Here is a 17,372-nt window from a genome sequence, read left to right as displayed (position 1 = left end):
GATATTTCAAAAGCTGCTTTATCCCAGAAAAATGAGGTAATGAATGTATACTGTTTTGGCCCCTCTTCCAGAAGGATGATATGTCAGCAAGTAGTCATTAAGCGGTTCTATGTTCCCAGCCCATGCAAGGCTCCATGGAGCATAAAAAGAAGCAAAATGCCTGAGCCCTGACTACAGAGAGCTCAAAATTCTCTGCAGGAAAAGAATGAGTCTCCATAAGCAATGACTAGAGCCTAAAGGTCTTAAAATTAAGAAAGGGATTTTGTCAGGTCTCTTAGGCTCCACTGTTTAACAGGGCCATTGAATTCAGGTGACATCTGACGGGCCTTAGGCTTCCTTGAATTACTAGGAAGCTTTGGTCCTCACATCCCCCTTCAAGGTGTATGAGCTGTTTGCTGAAAAAAAAAATAATTATATTGGGCCTTACAAATAGAAGAAGATTTCAAGGTCATTTAGTCTTTTCAAGGAGATCAGGAACATAATACATTTATGTTCTGTTCAACAAGGCAAATCAAGTGGCTGTTTTCTAGTGATTTCTGAGAAGACCCCTGTACTCACTACCACCCTTAACTTTTCCCACTGGTCCAACGTATATTGCCTATAATTTCTACCTTTTGAGTCACTTCTCTGGAATAAATATATTCTGCAGTTAGAATGCAAGCAAGTTACTCAGCAGTAGTAACCCATTAACTGATTCTCATGGATTAATATATCATTTCATATCAAGGAGAAAGGCCTTAGGAGACTTTAAATATGAAAGGTTTTGGAAAAAGAAGTAATGTTTAGGAGAACTGGAATAAAGAAACCCAAGATCAGAGACCCTGAGACTTTCATGAGCCAAGATAAAAATAACCAGCATCTGGGTACAGCGCTCAGAAGAGAAAAGGAATGTGAAGGGTAGAAAAGAGCAGTTAAGACTAACTCAGGCAACTCCCCAACGTGGTCTGGGTTGCTCTGGTGTTCTAGACTGAGACTTAACAACAGAAGTGACCTTGGTGATACCCTGATTCAATTCCTCCACTTTATCTGTAGAGAAAACACCATCTGGGACTTTTGAGTGACTTACTCAACTCAATTCAATAAGTAAGTGACAGAGTGAAAATTAGAAATCTAGATTCCTGACTCCCCACCTGTTTTGCAAAGTTAAAAAAAAAAGTGGCTCTCAAGATTAGGATCTTTGGTTAGGGTTTTTCCAGATCCTATTTTCAAGGCTTTCAGTCTCTGAATTAAAGGTTCTTTTATTTTGGCTATTCTGAATGTTTATTCAAGAAAAAGCTATTAGACAGGGCTTAAATTGGGATTAGCATGCAAAGAAACTTAAATCCTTGGTAGAATATATCTCGAAATTCAGAAGTAGAAAAGTTCTCCTGGATCAGAGGTTGGTGCAATATGCAGGCACATTTCCTCTTTTCTTCCCACACTTGCATCTTAAAAATAATACCAGACAGTACTAGACATCAAAGACAGCCAGCTGAGACAAGAGGAAGTGACTCTTCAAACAGGGAGGGATTCAGCAAGTTAAGTCCCTAACAAATAAGCCCTGGTGATAAATGACACAAAGCTATCACCCAACTAATCAATGTCTCCAAAAACGTACAGATCTAGCCTGAAAACATCAACATGCCTGATAATGTTGGTAATTGATTCAGTTTCATACACAAATAGCATTTGATAAAAACAGCTAAAATATAAAACATGCCCTACCTTTCTTTTTCAGTTAAAGGGAAGACATCATGGTACAATGAAAAGAAACTAATGTTTGAATTGCATAGATATGCTTTTTTATTCCTGGTTCCAGGATATGAGAAAGAGTATCATAAAGAGAAGTGTGAAATGGAAAATATGAATTTTATTTGTTTTACATATCTATCCAGTATCTGTATCAATTAGAGACCACGTTGCACCTTGGTTAAAGTCAATGTTACAGAGTTAAGAAGACCCGGACTCAATACTCTTTATTGACCATGTGACCATGAGCAAGCTATTAATCTTACTTCTCTTGAAACAGTAATAATAAAAACCAATTTATAGAAATGTCATGAGGACTGACATTGAAAAAAAAAAACCCACATGTAAAGAAAGCACCTAGCATAATGCCTAGCATAAAGTAAGCACTTGACCAAAATATATTCCCTGTCCTTCAGGTGCCCTCTTAGGAAAAGCAATTATCTATATAAAGTAGTTTAAGAAGTATTTGCCCACATATCCTAGCCCTCAAATATTCTGTCAATTATTTAAAATTTGGGTTATTTACACTCAAAGATTTCTTGGTCCTTGATAATACCACCAAGAAGAACAAACCTTGGGACTTTAAGATAAAAAAATTGGGAGGCATTCAATTTTAGACCAATGAAATAAAAATGTTGAATTCCTATGTGGGAACAGGTGTTATAAGCATAGTCTAAGATCAACAACAGACTGGAAGAAAATATTTGCAATGCAAAAGTTAGTAGTCCTATTTTTGTTAAGACCCCCTATTAATAAAAAATACAAATGTCAATGGGAAAATGGTCAAAATATTTGAATAGACAACTTACCAAAACTCTTCAGATTGTCACTAGGCATATAAAAAGAAAACATGTTCAACTCTATTTATAAGAAAAGAAATACAAAATACAAAATAAAACAAAGAGATATTATTTTGCTTACCAGATTATCAAAATTAAATAGATTGATAATATGCAGATCAGCAGGCTTAAAAGCCAAAGGAAAGATAATAGTTTTAGAAGAAAATATGGTATTACCTATAAAAGATTTAGAATGCTTATACTCTTTGACCCAGAAATACACTAGAAAAAGAATTATGGATGAAACCAATGATAAGTGTAAATAGTGCACTATTATTTGAAATAACCAAATCACTGGAAACAGCTCCAAGTAACAGTAAAATATTTCTAAGTGGCTAAAATATATAAAAGTTTTATTATCTCATGTGCCAAAAGACATGAAAAATTATCCTGAGTGTTTGGTTAATTTATTGGTTCAGGGATGTCATGAAGAACAATAGTTACTACCATCTTTTCCCTCTGCTTGGCATGTAAGCTTTGTTCTCACAATAACTGCACTTGCCAACATAAAGTGCCACAAATTCCGGCTATATATGAACATGGAACAAAAGATGAACAGTCATCTTTTTGTAACCTATGGAAATGTCTTTCTAAGAAACTTCGTATAAGACATCCTCTTATTCCCTTTGGCCAGAATCATATCACATATCCATTTCTAAGCAAATGCCTAGCTAGAAAGAGAATGTGACTCCCTTCCTTGGTTTAAGAAAGAACATGGCATCCTAGCATTTAAGTGGGTCCCCAAAACTGCATATGGGACCTCCTTTAAAGGAACAGGACAAATAATGGCAGGGAAATACTCTATACTTTGATTGAAAAAACTGGATATACAGTTAGTTACCTCTGTTGAGTAAGATTGAGAGGTAAATGAGTCAGAACATGAAAGGTTATGTTGTGATAACAAACAGACACTGAATTTCAAAAGGTTAATGTGATAACAATGTCAAGTCATAATCTTATTCAAGTTGCCTGGCTCTCCTTGACAGCTCCCCTTCCAAGTGTCGTAGGGATCTAGATTCCTTCTAACTTGTAGTTCTACTTGATCTCAAACATATCACCACCAAAGTTATTACAGAAGTTAAAGAGAGTAGGAAGCCTCCATGGGGATTTCATAACCAGCCTTGGGAGTGGGTTACATTACTTCTACTAACACCCCATTGGCCAGAACACGCAGCCCTTCCCCTAATTGCAAGACAGGTTGGGGAAGGTAGTTTGTGTTCTCAGAAATGGAAAGCAAAATTCCAGTTATGTTATATAAAACTTTGTCTCCATCAGAGGGGATTTTTAAAAAAATGATTTTTTTTTTGCCACTGTGGAAAATAGTATAGAGGTTCTTCAAAAAATAAAAACAGAACTAACCTATGATCCAGTAATTGCACTATTGGGTATTTACCCAAAGAAAACAAAAATACTAATTCAAAAGGATACATGCACCCCTATGTTTATTGCAGGATTATTTACAATGGCCAAGATACAGAAGCAGCTTAAGTGTCCACTGATAGATGAGTAGCTAAAGACAATGTAAGATATATAGAGATGTGAAATATTATTCAGCCATAAAAAATGAAATCTTGCCATTTGCAACAACATGGATGGAACTGAAGAATATTATGCTAAGCAAAATAAGTCAGCCAGAGAAAGACAAATACCATATGATCCCACTCATATGGAATTTAGGAAACAAAACAAATAAGCCAAAGAAAAAAAAAAGAGAGAAAACAAACCAAGAAACAGACTCTTCAGTATAGACAACAAACTGATGGTTATCAGAGAGGAGGTGAGAGGAGATGAGTGAAATAGGTGATAGGCATGAAGGAGTGCACTTATCATGATGAAAAAATAAACTAAATTAAAATAAACTAGTTAAGATGGTAACTTTTATGTTATGTATATTTTACCACAATAAAAACAACCCCCTAAGCAAGATTTTTCTTCTTTACTTTATACATTTGTCCTAAGCATACAGAAAGTTATGTATAAATTAGAACAGTTATGTATAGAGAGGAGGAGGAAGAGACCCTGCTCATGCCTGATAAGTAATTCTGCCTGGTTCTGATAATATTAGTTCCATTTTCCTTGTATGAAATCCCCTTTTGTATTTTTTATTCATCATGGGGACTTTGATACAGAAGAAAATTCTAATGGAAAGTCTATAGGTTATGGGTTCACCTTAGAGCATCCTAAAAGGTCGAGGATTCAAAGTCTGAGAGGTAAAGAAAGTCACAGAATTCTAGACAGAAGTCTCAGGAACACACAGGGATGCATGGGAATTGGCCTCACTCCTTTTTTTTTTGGAGACTATTTGTGTTTTTGTTCACTTCTATTTTTTATTTTATTTCTTATTGTGACAAAATACACAACATAAAAGTTACTATTATAACCATTTTTAAGTGTGTAATTTAGTGACATTAAGAATACTTACAATGTTGTACAGCTGTCACCACTATTTAGTTACAGGAATTTTCATCACCCTACACAGAAACTCCATATTCATTAAGCAATCATTCCCCATTTCCCTCTTCCCTCAGCTTTTCATAACCATTAACCTGTTTTCTATCTCTGCAGATTTTGCCTTTTCTGGATATTTCATATAAAAGCAATTATACAATATGTGGTCTTTTGTGTCTGACTTTTTAGATGATTTAGCATGAGTCAGTAATGTGATCATCTGTTAGTTTATCTGAAACCAGTCCTGTTGAGCAAAGGGACTTTTCAAAACCATTTATTTTTCTCTAAACAAAAAAGAAGTCACAGTGCAGTTGGAAGAGGTAAACATATAAATAGGAAATTACAATAACATATGCAATAACAAATATAATAACAAATGCAATGACAGAAATTTGCATGCAATTATCCCATACTGGGTAGCATCAAAGGCATTTTATAGAGGTGATACCAGGTTTTTGTATTAATGGACTAAGAAAGTTTAATAAAGCAGAGTGGTCTTAGGAAAAGAAAGGAAAGCTATGTGAGATATGTATATGTGTATGTATGTGTGTGTGTGCGCGCGTACTGAAAAAGACCCCTTAAAACACTTGAAACAAAATGGCAGCTCAGCAGTCTGCTAAGTGAACTCTAACTCAGAGGCAAGGCTACAGAACATTCGGGGTTAGAAGGATGGTCCTACTGGCAGAATTCAGTGTAGCAAATCTCCAAGCCATCAGCGCGATCGCCGGGTCCAGTCTTTCACTCAAATCAGATCGCATCTCTCTCAAAATCTTCAGTCACACGTTAATTCATACACATTTTAATACTTGAGTCCTCATTGGCTCATAGTCTTCTCTATTCACATTTTATTTCTGGCTGGCACGAGCAGATATGATCTCCTTCAAGGCACAGGCACGTGGGAGATACTGCATTGAATCCCAACGGAGTACCACCTTCTCTTTCGGGCAATATAAAATCAAGCAATCAGAAAGATGGTGAAGTAGAAATCTTTTACTTTTATGAAAACAAATAAACAAATAAATCATGTGATGTCTTAGTATACGCTAGGGTGAGGATTAGTAATAAAACTAAGCAATTATGGCCAGTGCTTGTTTCGGGAACTTGTATGTTTCTTGCCTGTGCCCTTCTCCTTGGGTGACTTCAACCTGCCTATACTTCCGTTTCCTGTCATTTTGCTTGTTCTGTCCACCAAGGCTATTCCCATTCTCAAGCCAAAGCATGCAGACATGAGCCCAGATCCTAGAACTCCCCAGGAACTAATGCACAGCCTTTCTCGCCACAACCTTTGGGACGATTCAGCATCATCATAGTTACTTTTAGGATTCGAACTTCGGGGAGGGCTAGACTAACCGGCCCACCTGGGATCACACACAATCTCCCTTGACAACTCAGATTCTAGTTTATTCGAAGCCTCTGGAGAACATGTAGAGTTGTGTTCAATGCTAGAGAAATTGTCCCACTAGGCACGAGGTTTCTCCTGTTCTGTACCTTTACCACCAGCTCTTGCAAAAAAATAAAACCTGCTTCTATCTCAAATCCTTCCATGACCGTAAGCCCAAATCAAGAATTTCTCTGTTCTTTAGTCAAATTCATATCTACTGGTTATAAACAATGCAAAAAGGAAAAGTCATTGCTCTATGTACATTTTACGTTGTGGTGATCTTCACTGTGGTACACAAGAGGATGCTGGAAGTTCCATCTTTGTAAAAGAATTAACAATCACCCTCAGTACATGGTACTCAACTCCCTTCAAGCAGAATTTTAAGATAAAGGAAACAAAGTAAGATTCAGGCTTTCTTCTGAGGAACAAAGAAATGCAAAAGAGCCATATTCTTGGAGAAGTAGAAAAACAGGCAGGAAGGAATGTGGAATCTTACCACGAATAATAGATTCAGGTAGCTCAAGGATAATATTTTCTTTTAAAAATATTCATTATGCTTGCCTGGAGAACTGAAAACCATTGTTCTTTGGCCAAAAAAATCAGAGGAGGAATGTTGGATTTCAACAATCCATTTCCCTATACACATAGTACTAGATAACCAAAATAAACATTTAAAAATACCCATCATATTTTAGGCACTCGGAGAAGGTAATGTATAAGGAGCTCTACCCCTTCCTATAGCTGAAAAAGGAAAATATTTAAAAATAAAGAAATAAAAGACTATTGAATTTTATGTTATTATCAGGGGCTGGGAGGAAGAGGTTTTGGATAGCGTATGCACATTACTTACAACTGCCACAAACAGAAGGCACCAAATGTTGGGTGCTATGGCAGGTAAGAGAACAGGTTTGGAGTCAGGCACACCCAGGCTTGAATCCAGACTCTCCTAATCACTTTCTCACTTGACTTCAGGCGAACTTCTTCCTCCTCTTCTTCTTCTTCTTCTTCTTCTTCTTCTTCTTCTTCTTCTTCTTCTTCTTCTTCTTCTTCTTCTTCTTTTTTTAAGTTTATATATTTCTTTTGAGAGAGAGAAAGAGGATGAGCAGGGGAGGAGCAAAGAGAGAGGGAGAGAGGAATCCCAGACAGGTTCCGTGCTGTCAGTGCAGGGCCCAGCACGGGGCTCAATCCCATGAACTGCGAGCTCATGACCTGAGCTGAAATGGGACACTTAACTGGCTGAGCCACCCAGGTGTCCTTATAAGAAATTCTTTTTCTTTTTTAATGTTTATTTTTTTTAAAGTACTGTAGTGTATTTATTTTTTTAAATAGTTTATTGTCAAGTTAGTTTCCATACAACACCCAGTGCTCCTCCCCACAAGTGTCCTCCTCCAACACCACCACCTCTTTTCCCCCCTCCTGCTTCAACCCTCAGTTCGTTTTCAGTATTCAATAGTCTCTCAAGTTTTGCATCCCTCTCTCTCCCCAACTCTCTTTCCCTCTTCCCCTCCCCCTGGTTCTCCATTAGGTTTCTCCTGGTCTCCTGTTAGACCTATGAGTGCAAACATATGGTATCTGTCCTTCTCTGCCTGACTTATTTTGCTTAGCATGACACCCTCGAGGTCCATCCACTTTCCTACAAATGGCCATATTTCATTCTTGCTCATTGCCATGTCATACTCCATTGTATATATATATATATATATATATATATATATATATATATATATATATATATACCACATCTTTTTGGTCCACTCATCAGCTAATGGACATTTAGGCTCTTTCCGTGTTTTGGCTAATGTTTATTTATTTTTGAGAGAGAGAAAGACAGAACGAGAGTGGGGAGGATCAGAGAGACAGGGAGACACAGAATCCGAAGCAGCCTCCAGCCTCTGTCAGCACTGAGCCTGATGCTGGGCTCAAACTCACAAACAGCGAGATCATGACCTGAGCTGAAGTCAGAAGCTTAACCGACTGAGCCACCCAGGTGCCCCCTTCTAAGAAAATTTTAAGCACAGGAAAGTCACTTACTCCCCAAGACTGGCATCCCACTTTGAGAAAACTTTCTAGGGGTCAGCAAACTTTTTTCCATAAAGCAGCAGACACTGAATAATTCTGGCTTTGTGGGCCACAGATAGTCTCCATCGCTGCTACTTCTGCTTCTTTAATAACCCTCTGATAGTATAAAAACTCTTCTTCACTCATAATCTCTTATGAGTTGAATTTTTGTGCCTCCTCAAAATGTATATGTTGAACCCCTAACCTCCAATGCAGTAGTATTTGGAGATGGGACCTTTGAGAGACAATTACTTTGTGAGGGTGGAGCCCTGATGAATGGCATTAGTCATCAGCGCCCTTAGAAAAGAAGGCATGAGGGAGCTTGCTGCGTCTCTCTCCCTTAGCCAAGTGAGGATACAAGGGGGAGAGGACCATCTACAAACCGGGAAGCGGGGTCTTACCAGATACCAGTGAGTCAGCACCTTCATCCTGCACTTTCCAGGCTCCACAACTGACAAAAAAAAACGTTTACTGTTTAAGACGCCCCATATGTGGTGTTCTGGTATAGCCACCCGGGCCAGGACATGGTCTATATGAAAACAGGCCATGAAAACAGTATGGAGGTTCCTCAAAAAATTAAAAGTAGAACTACCATATGATCCAGCAATTCCACCTCTGGAAATATAGCCAAAGAAAATAAAACACTAACTGGAAAAGATATGTGTACCTCCATGTTCATAGCAACACTGTTTATAATAGCCAAGATATGGTAAAAGTCTCTATCGATTAATGAATGGATAGAGGAGTTGAAGTATTTATGTATGCAATGGAATATTATTCAGCCACTAAAAAACAAGGACGTCCTACCATTTGCAACACTGTGGATAAAGTTCAAAGGTATTGTGCTAAATGAAGGAAGTCAGTCAGAGGAAGGCAAATACTGTATGATCTCACTTATATGTAGAACTTACACACACACATATATGCACACATGCACGCGTGTGCATGCATACACACCCACACATATACACACCAAACCCATAGAAAAAGAGATAAGATTTGTGGTTATCAGAGGAAGGGAAAGGTGGAAGTGGAGGAAAGTGGTCAAAAGGTATAAACTTCCAGCTACAAGAAAGTACTAGGGATGTAACGTACAACGCGATGATTATAGGTTGGGCTGCTGCAATATGTCTAGGAAAAATTGTAAAGAAACTAGATCTAAGAGTTATCACAAAAAGAATTTTTTTCTTTTTATTGTCTCTTTGTTAGATGATGGATGTTAACTAAACCTATTGTCATCATTTCACAATATGTGTGAATCAAACACTCATGCTGTTTACCTTAAATTTATACAGCCATGTATGCCAATTATTTCTCAGTAAAAATGGAGGAAAAAAACCAAAATAGGCCCTGGGCAAAATCCCATTTGCCATAGCTTGTCAGCTCTTGTTCTAAAACGTGCTAATGCTTAAAACATAAAAAATTATAAAGTAAATAAAAATTAACAGTAATTAAATGTGATGATTCTTCTTAATATTAAGCCAAAACCTATCCCTCAGTATTTCCCTCCCTTAGCCCTGGTTCAGTACAAGCAAATATAATAGAATCTGTCCTTGATCTTCCACTTGGCTCACTCCATCAACTCCATGGGCTATGTATGATGATTATCCCACTTTACAGACAGGGAGGTCTTGTTAGGAGTAGGGATTCAGGAGACAAAACGTAAAGCTTCAAGAAACTCTTTCCACCCTGAGGTCCTACCTCTGCCACCCAGAGCACCACAGAGACATCAGAGTCCTCTTCTGGCCATTCTTGAAACAGCTATCAAACTCACAAAATATTTTCTCCATGTTAAGTATTATCTGATTTCCTGCTGCTTAAATAATATAGTTTTAAATCTCACTGTGGTGATCATTTTCCTTTAAGTAAGGTCTTTCTCAAGTTTGCTCCCCACTTAATAGCTTCAGCCAACATTGATCTTTGCCCTTCTTACTTATCAATATAATTTTGCTCCATACCTAGTATGTAGAACATGGGTTTATGAGTATTTACATTTGGACACAGGATTATATAATTATTCAACTCTCTCTGCCTTTTTCATGTGTGAAGCACATATGTTCAAAATTTTATTGTGTCTTGCCTTGTTATGAATTTTGCCTGTGTAAATTTTCTCTCATCTAAATAAACATAAATTCTTTTGGATGCACAATGGGAAAACCACAATCATCCTTTAATTACCAAAGATTACTCAAAATTGGATAACAGATCTCCAAATGGTGACAATTTTCAAACAGCAAATAATGGAAGAAAGCCATAGCCAAGCATGGTAGGTACCCTCTGAGATGTCCTTCATTGATCCCCAGCTCGTGGCACAGTGGTGACTCACACCCTTATGTATGTAACACCCTCCCTGAGTCTGGGCTGGACCTAATGACTGCTTCTAATGAATGGAATACAGCACAAAGCGATGGGATGTCACCTCCAAGATTGGCTGCACAGACTCACTTCTATCTTCCTAGATCTCTGTTTCTCTCTCCCTCCCTCCTCTCTGAGTCCTCTATTATTCTCTCACCTGCTGGCACCAGCTAACCCATGGAGAGGCCCACGTGGCAAATAACTGAGGCTAATCTCTAGTCAAAACCAGCAAGCAACTGAGGCCCTCCATCTAACAGCCTAAAGAGAACTGAATCTGGCCACAAGCCATGTGAGGGAGCTTGGAAATGGGCCCTCCCCCGTCCAGTGTTGACATGACGCTAGCCCTTTTGATTATAGCCTGTAAGAAACCCTACGTTTAAGTCTAAAATGTGTCTTTATTTCTGATCTCCGGAAACTATGAGATAATAAATGATTACTAGTTCAAGCTGGTATGTTTCAGGGTCATTTGTTACACAGCAATAGATAACTAATATAATAAGGATTTGGTCTTATCGAGCGAAAAAAAAAAAGGGAGACTGCTTAGTGGGTTAGAGGTTTCCTTTTGGTATGGTGAAAATGCTCTGGAATTAGATGGTGGTAATGGAGATACAACATGGTAAATTACTAAATGCTACTGAATTGTAAACTTCAAAGTGGTTACTTTTTGTTCTCTGAATCTTGCCTCAATGTTTTTTCTTTTTCAAGGAAGCAGAAGGCAAAGAAACAAAGAGAAAAATGGGAAGATAAAAGGAAAAAAGAAACGTTTACGTAAGAACACCCACAAGAAAAACTGTGCATCACAAAGAATGAAAAGTATGATCAAAATTTGGCAGCAAGTTACTCAACATAATGACTCTGTGGAGACAAATATAGAGACCCCAAGGCTCTGTTAGGAGAGGACAAGATGACACAAGGAGCTAAAATCTACAAAGCGGCAGCAAATGATACAAAGGTTTTACTGCGAAAGAAGGAAATAAGATGAGGGGCACAAAGGTGCTGTTTTCTTAATAAATAATTCTAGTATGATTTATCCCTTCAAATTACATAAATGTATAATTTATTTCAAAACGAAACTTCACACGGCTGAAAAGGAAAGTAGTAAAATGATTTTAATTTTAAAACTCTAGCAAACATTGTGTGCAGCCAGGGGTAGAATTAAGGGTGGCCACCTTTGAACTTGCTTTCATTTTTGTGTTCTTTCTCTGTGCTAAAACCCCCCCTGATTGCAGAAGTCCACTTGCAATCAGGAATCCAATTAACAAACAGAAACTAGAACTTCTTTTGCTGATGAGGTAAGATGTTACATGCACTCTGGACAGGGATGATTGTTCCAATTATTTTGCAATTAGAAAAGCATTTCTTGGTCATGGCATGCATTTATACTGTACTCTCTCTCCGAGACTTAGTGTTTGCTTTTGGGAAATGTATATGCAACTTGTACTCAGGATATCCAAGCCAGGCCCCCTCCTGCCCTTCTTCATGTTGCTTTTTTAGCTCAGTGATTCTTAACTCTGTGTTGTAAAATCAGGGAAGTTTAAAAAAAATCAAGGTCCCACAATCAGATATTCTGATTTGGCCAAGCTGGAATATGGCCTGGGCATTGGGTAGAAATATACCACTCTTTCTAAACACAACAGAAATATAGAACAGAACAAACCTGTGTTCTAGACAGGAAGACATCAGAATTTGGGAAATACAGCACTGAGAATTATTCTGTTCCCATACATCCTGGAAACATATCCTGGATATGCACGTGGGATTGATGAAAACCACTATTCAATGGCTGTGAACAAAAGAGCATGAAGGAGGCTGAAGTCTCAAACTGTAGGTTGGATGAAAGGGGCATAGTGCTGGGAACAGAACTACAAGGCTAGGCCGCTTGGTGTGTCTGAGTAGGGACTTTCCAGGGAAAGAGATAATTTATGGTGCTTTCACCATAGTGTCTGCACTCTTTGTGGACTGAAATATTTCATCCGTAACAAGTCCTCCTTATGTCTCCACCCAAAATCCCCCATAATAGCCTGTGACTATTTCAGAAAGTGATCATCTCACGTTTAGCAACAAACCACTGGCAAAGATGGTGTTAGGGGTTGAATTGTATGCCCCCAAATTCATGTGTTAAAGTTCTAGCATCTAGGATCTCAGGATGTAATCTTACTTGGAAGGCTCTTAATCAAGTAAAAGTGAGATCATATTATGGTAGGTTGTCCTATACTACTAAACTGTTGTCCTTATTTAAAAGGAGAAATTTACACACAGAGATAAGAACAGACGGATGACAAAGATGATGAGACAAAGAACAGAGCCATATACCAGCCATGGAGAGAGGCCCCAAACAGATCCCTCATTCACAGCCCTCAAAAGGAGCCAATGCTGCCGTTCCTTTGATTTTGAATTTCTCGCCTCCAGGATTGTGAAAAAAAATATACTCATGTTGTTTAAGCTACCCAGTTTGTGGCATTTTGTTACATCAGCTCCAGAAAACAAATGTTGGCCTTTCCTATAGGTTGAGAGGGCTTTTTAGGACAATTCCTGTTTTTTTGAAGTGGGGGAGGCAGAGATCAGATTACCCTTAGAATGAACCAAATGATTTATCCCAATATCATAAAAAAAGTCATATACCTCCCAAAGAGTTTAATTTTTAATATCTAAATACATCTTATGGCATACTGTGAAATATATATTTGGCCTTTGTCCCCAGTTCCTGGCATATTGGTTCCAAAACTCTTGTAATTTCCTGAGTGGTAGGAGCGCCTTTCAGTATTCCTGAGCCTCTTTCAATCATTCCTGAGTTTATGATCAGAAGGTGATCTTGAGGGCCCCTAGATAGCATCAGAATGGGGGCTACTCCCCAAAAAGAACAGGAACTTTCAGCCCCACTCCCTGGCCTCCAGGGAGAGAAGAAGGGCTAGAGATCGAATTCAACCATCAATGGCCAAGTACTTAATCAATCATGTCTACGTAAAGAAACCTCCATAGAAACACCCAAAAAATGGGATTCAGAGAGCATCCTTGTTGGTGAATATATCTAGGTGCTAGGAGGGTGGCATGCCTGGGAAGGGCATGGAAGCTCCGTGCCTCTTCGGCCATACCTTGTCCTGTGCAAGACTTCCATTTGGCTCTATGTAACCTGTGTCCTTTACAGTAAACCAGTAATAGTATGTAAAGTGCCTTCCTGAGTTCTGTGAGACATTCTAGGAATTAATGAACCTTAGAAAGAGGTTGTGGGAACCTCCAAATTCATAGCAAGTCAGACAGAAATGTGGGTAACGTGGTACCTAATACCTGCAACTGGGTCTTAAGTGGGAACAGTTTTTGGACTGAGCCTTGAAGCCTGCAGAGTCTGATGTTAACTCCAGATAGTTACTGTCAGGATCAAACTGAATGGTCAGAAACCCAGTTGATGTTTGGAAAATTGGAAAACTGTAGAGTCACAAACATATTGCTACTCATTCATTCACTTATCCTTTAAGGGACACTTACCACATAAGAGCCTCCTGCCGCTGCCCCTATAACTCAACAGGATGGCAAGGAGGGGCAATGGTTCCCAGGAAACAGCCACAGATTCTCAGAGAGTCGCCCAGCAATCCTTAGCAGCCCCTGCCTGGGCGGCAGCTGAGCACAGACAGGAAGAGTGGGAGAGCGTGGGTGAGGTCAGGAAGGAAACCAACCTGACTTCAGCTCCCACCAGCGCTTCCTTTCTTCTCCCTCCTCCTCTGGTGCTTCAAGGCCTTTTTTCTCCCTTTGGACAAGAAATAAAGGTGGCATGAAGTGCAAATTACTGGTTGGCAGCCACTGCAGTTTTTGTCACTGACAATTCTCACTCCCGAGCCACTTAGATTTCCCCGGGCCAAGCCAATTTACTGCCTCCTCTTCCGTCTACAAGAACAGGGCACCCCGGATGCACACACAGCCCCAGAAACACAGACGCAAACCCTCTGCCTTCCCTGCATCTCACACTTCTGATCTTGACCTGCCGGAGTGGTGCATTTGTGAGTTGCTTTGCTACTTCTCTTGCAACCTTCACCTGCGGTTGTTGTAGGTGACCATACACAGTGGGCTTAGGTTTGAGGTGGGTGTGGATTCAAATTCCCCTGTGCTCATTACCTCTGCCTCCTGCATAAGTCCCTTAAAGGCTCTAAACTGATTTCCCTTCTGTAAAACGCAGATTTTAATCCAAGGAGCAGGCAGATTTAACTTGTCAGGTAGGTTGGAGCAGTCACTTAAGGTAATTGCAGAAAACCATCAAGATCATATAACTTTTGGAGAACTGAAGAAAACCTAAACTATACTAAAAAAATGCAACTATTTTTATCTTCCCAATAAGTGACTGTTATGGTTTAGAAAGACTTAATGAAACGAATGGAGTCAACTCTACGGGCAAGAAGGATTTCTTTAGAAATAATTGTATATTCAGCCCTCTTCCCCCAAGGGTTCCCATGGTTCTGTTAGAGCTCAAGTGGCTACAGGCCCAGACATCTGCAAAGAGATCTGCCTTTGTTCCCCCTTTAGGAAAGTTTCATTTGTCAACTTTAACACGCAAAGAATGTTATAGGTTTGTAAGCCAAAAATTAAGTATTATGTACTCTGTGAGTGATCTAAGGAATTTTTAGAATAATTCTAATGATACTCAATTTGCCAGATACAATGATTTTGAACTTCATTTTTAACAAATGTTTACCCTATTATTTTAACATAGCACAGGCAATGGAAATATAAATATATATAACTTTGCAGTATTTCATGTTTTTTCAAATATCCAGAGTAACACAGTCTTATAATGTATAAAAACACGATAAAAGAACAGATTGGCAAATCTGCAGGCTGCTACCATGCTCAACAACCTCTCCCTCTCACACTCACACACACACACACACACTCACACACACACACAGCTTGGTGTGTATCCTTTCAAGCCATTCTCTCCATCAAATTTATACATGGATATATATACACATCCAAAGGGCTTATACTGGTGTTACTAAACTGGTGTTTTTAAGATATATAATTATAATATACACATTACAGGGCAATGTGGACCTCCTGCCCTTGTATTTATGAAGAATGTCCAGTACTAGTAGACATAGATCTAACTTGATCTATTTTCTAGACTTTATGCATATATTCACATATATTAAACATTTTATACACAGGTTCATATCAAACATTCTGAAACACTTGCTGTTAAGCCTTTTTCTATTAATTTTATTTTTTATTTCTACATGCCTTCCTTCTCCTTTCCTATCTTCATATTTATTCTACCAATGGTGAGTTTAAGGATTTTACCATATGGTTTTGGGTTTCTAAGAATGTCCTATTTATACCCTTTGTTCACAGCCCTGGACTATGTTTTCATGTCAGTCTGAGGACTATATATCCCTTGCATTCTATTGATTTTTAAATGTTGTCTGTATTTGTGTTACAAATACATTTTACAAATCTATCACCTACCATCCATTGACTTTGGTGTCTTCTGCCATATATATATGCAAATATGTCTGTTCTTTACACTTTCTGGATTTCTTGGCCTGGTTTAAAAGTTCTCTCTCATTCATAGGTAATAAGCGTAACCTCCTAGATTTTCAAAGATTCTTATTTATTTCTTTAAAAAAAAATATTTTTATATTTAAGTCTTTAATCCAGCTGGAATTTATTTTCATATATGAGACGGAGCTCCCACTTCATTTTTTTCCAGATGAAATGCCAACTGTGCTCAAATAAACTGTTTTTTTTTAACAGAATGAAGTGCCAACTTTATTATATATTCAACGTTCATAAATATTAGAGCTTATTTTTTCCTTTTCTATTTTGTCACAAAGATCTATTTATCCATTTAATTTAAAAAATTGTTTTATGTCTTTATTTTATTTTGAGAGACAGAGAGAGCGAGCAGGGGAAGGGCAGAGAGAGAGGGAAACAGAATCTGAAGCAGGCTCCAGACTCTGAGCTATCAGCATAGAGCCCAATGCAGGGCTCGAACCAACTAATTTGTGAGATCACGACCTGAGTAGAAGTAGGATGCCTGAGCCACCCAGGTGCCCCTATCCATTTAATTTTTTTAATGTTTATTTTTGAGGGCGGGGGAAGGGGCAGAGAGAAAGGGAAAACAGAATATCTGAAGTAGGCTCTGTACTGATGGGAAAGGGGTTGATGTGGAGGTCAAATTCCTGAACCGTGAGATCATGAGCTGAGATGAAGTTCCAGGCTTAACCCCTACCCAGGTGCCCCTACTCATCCATTTAAATGCCAGCGCTCAATAGCACCTTCTAATGTCTGGCAAGGCAGTATCCTTACCATATTTCTTTTCTGCATTTTTCTTAGTTATTTTTGTTAGTCTTCCATAAAAACATCTGTCATGAAATTCCCAAAAATAATTCTTACTATTATAATTGGAAATGGTATTTTTTATTTAGGAAAGTTATCATGTAAAACTATGGCATGTCTTTCTAACTGCATGAACATTATTTTATGCCTTTTAATAAGGACAAATTTTTTCCTATAAGTTTACTGTTAAATTTTCCTGGTAAATTCTGATGCTTTTTGTCTTAAATTCATTCCTAAAT

The 17,372-nt window shown here is 38.3% G+C and overlaps 1 long non-coding RNA gene across 1 annotated transcript in view; it reads right to left on the bottom strand.

The window, feature by feature from the left end:
- The window catches only part of LOC115278927, a 40,290-nt gene extending 25,747 nt beyond the window's left edge, over positions 1–14,543 (bottom strand). The window contains exon 1 of the long non-coding RNA XR_003903121.1: positions 14,293–14,543. This is a non-coding gene — a long non-coding RNA (uncharacterized LOC115278927). The remainder of the gene's footprint in view (positions 1–14,292) is intronic.
- Positions 14,544–17,372: the final 2,829 nt, after the last annotated feature.

Source organism: Suricata suricatta, chromosome 15, assembly GCF_006229205.1.
Source record: "Suricata suricatta isolate VVHF042 chromosome 15, meerkat_22Aug2017_6uvM2_HiC, whole genome shotgun sequence".
Classification (NCBI taxonomy): Eukaryota; Metazoa; Chordata; class Mammalia; order Carnivora; family Herpestidae; genus Suricata; species Suricata suricatta.
The sequence above is the reverse complement of the archived record's forward strand: the minus strand, read 5'-3'. Positions and strand labels throughout refer to the sequence as shown.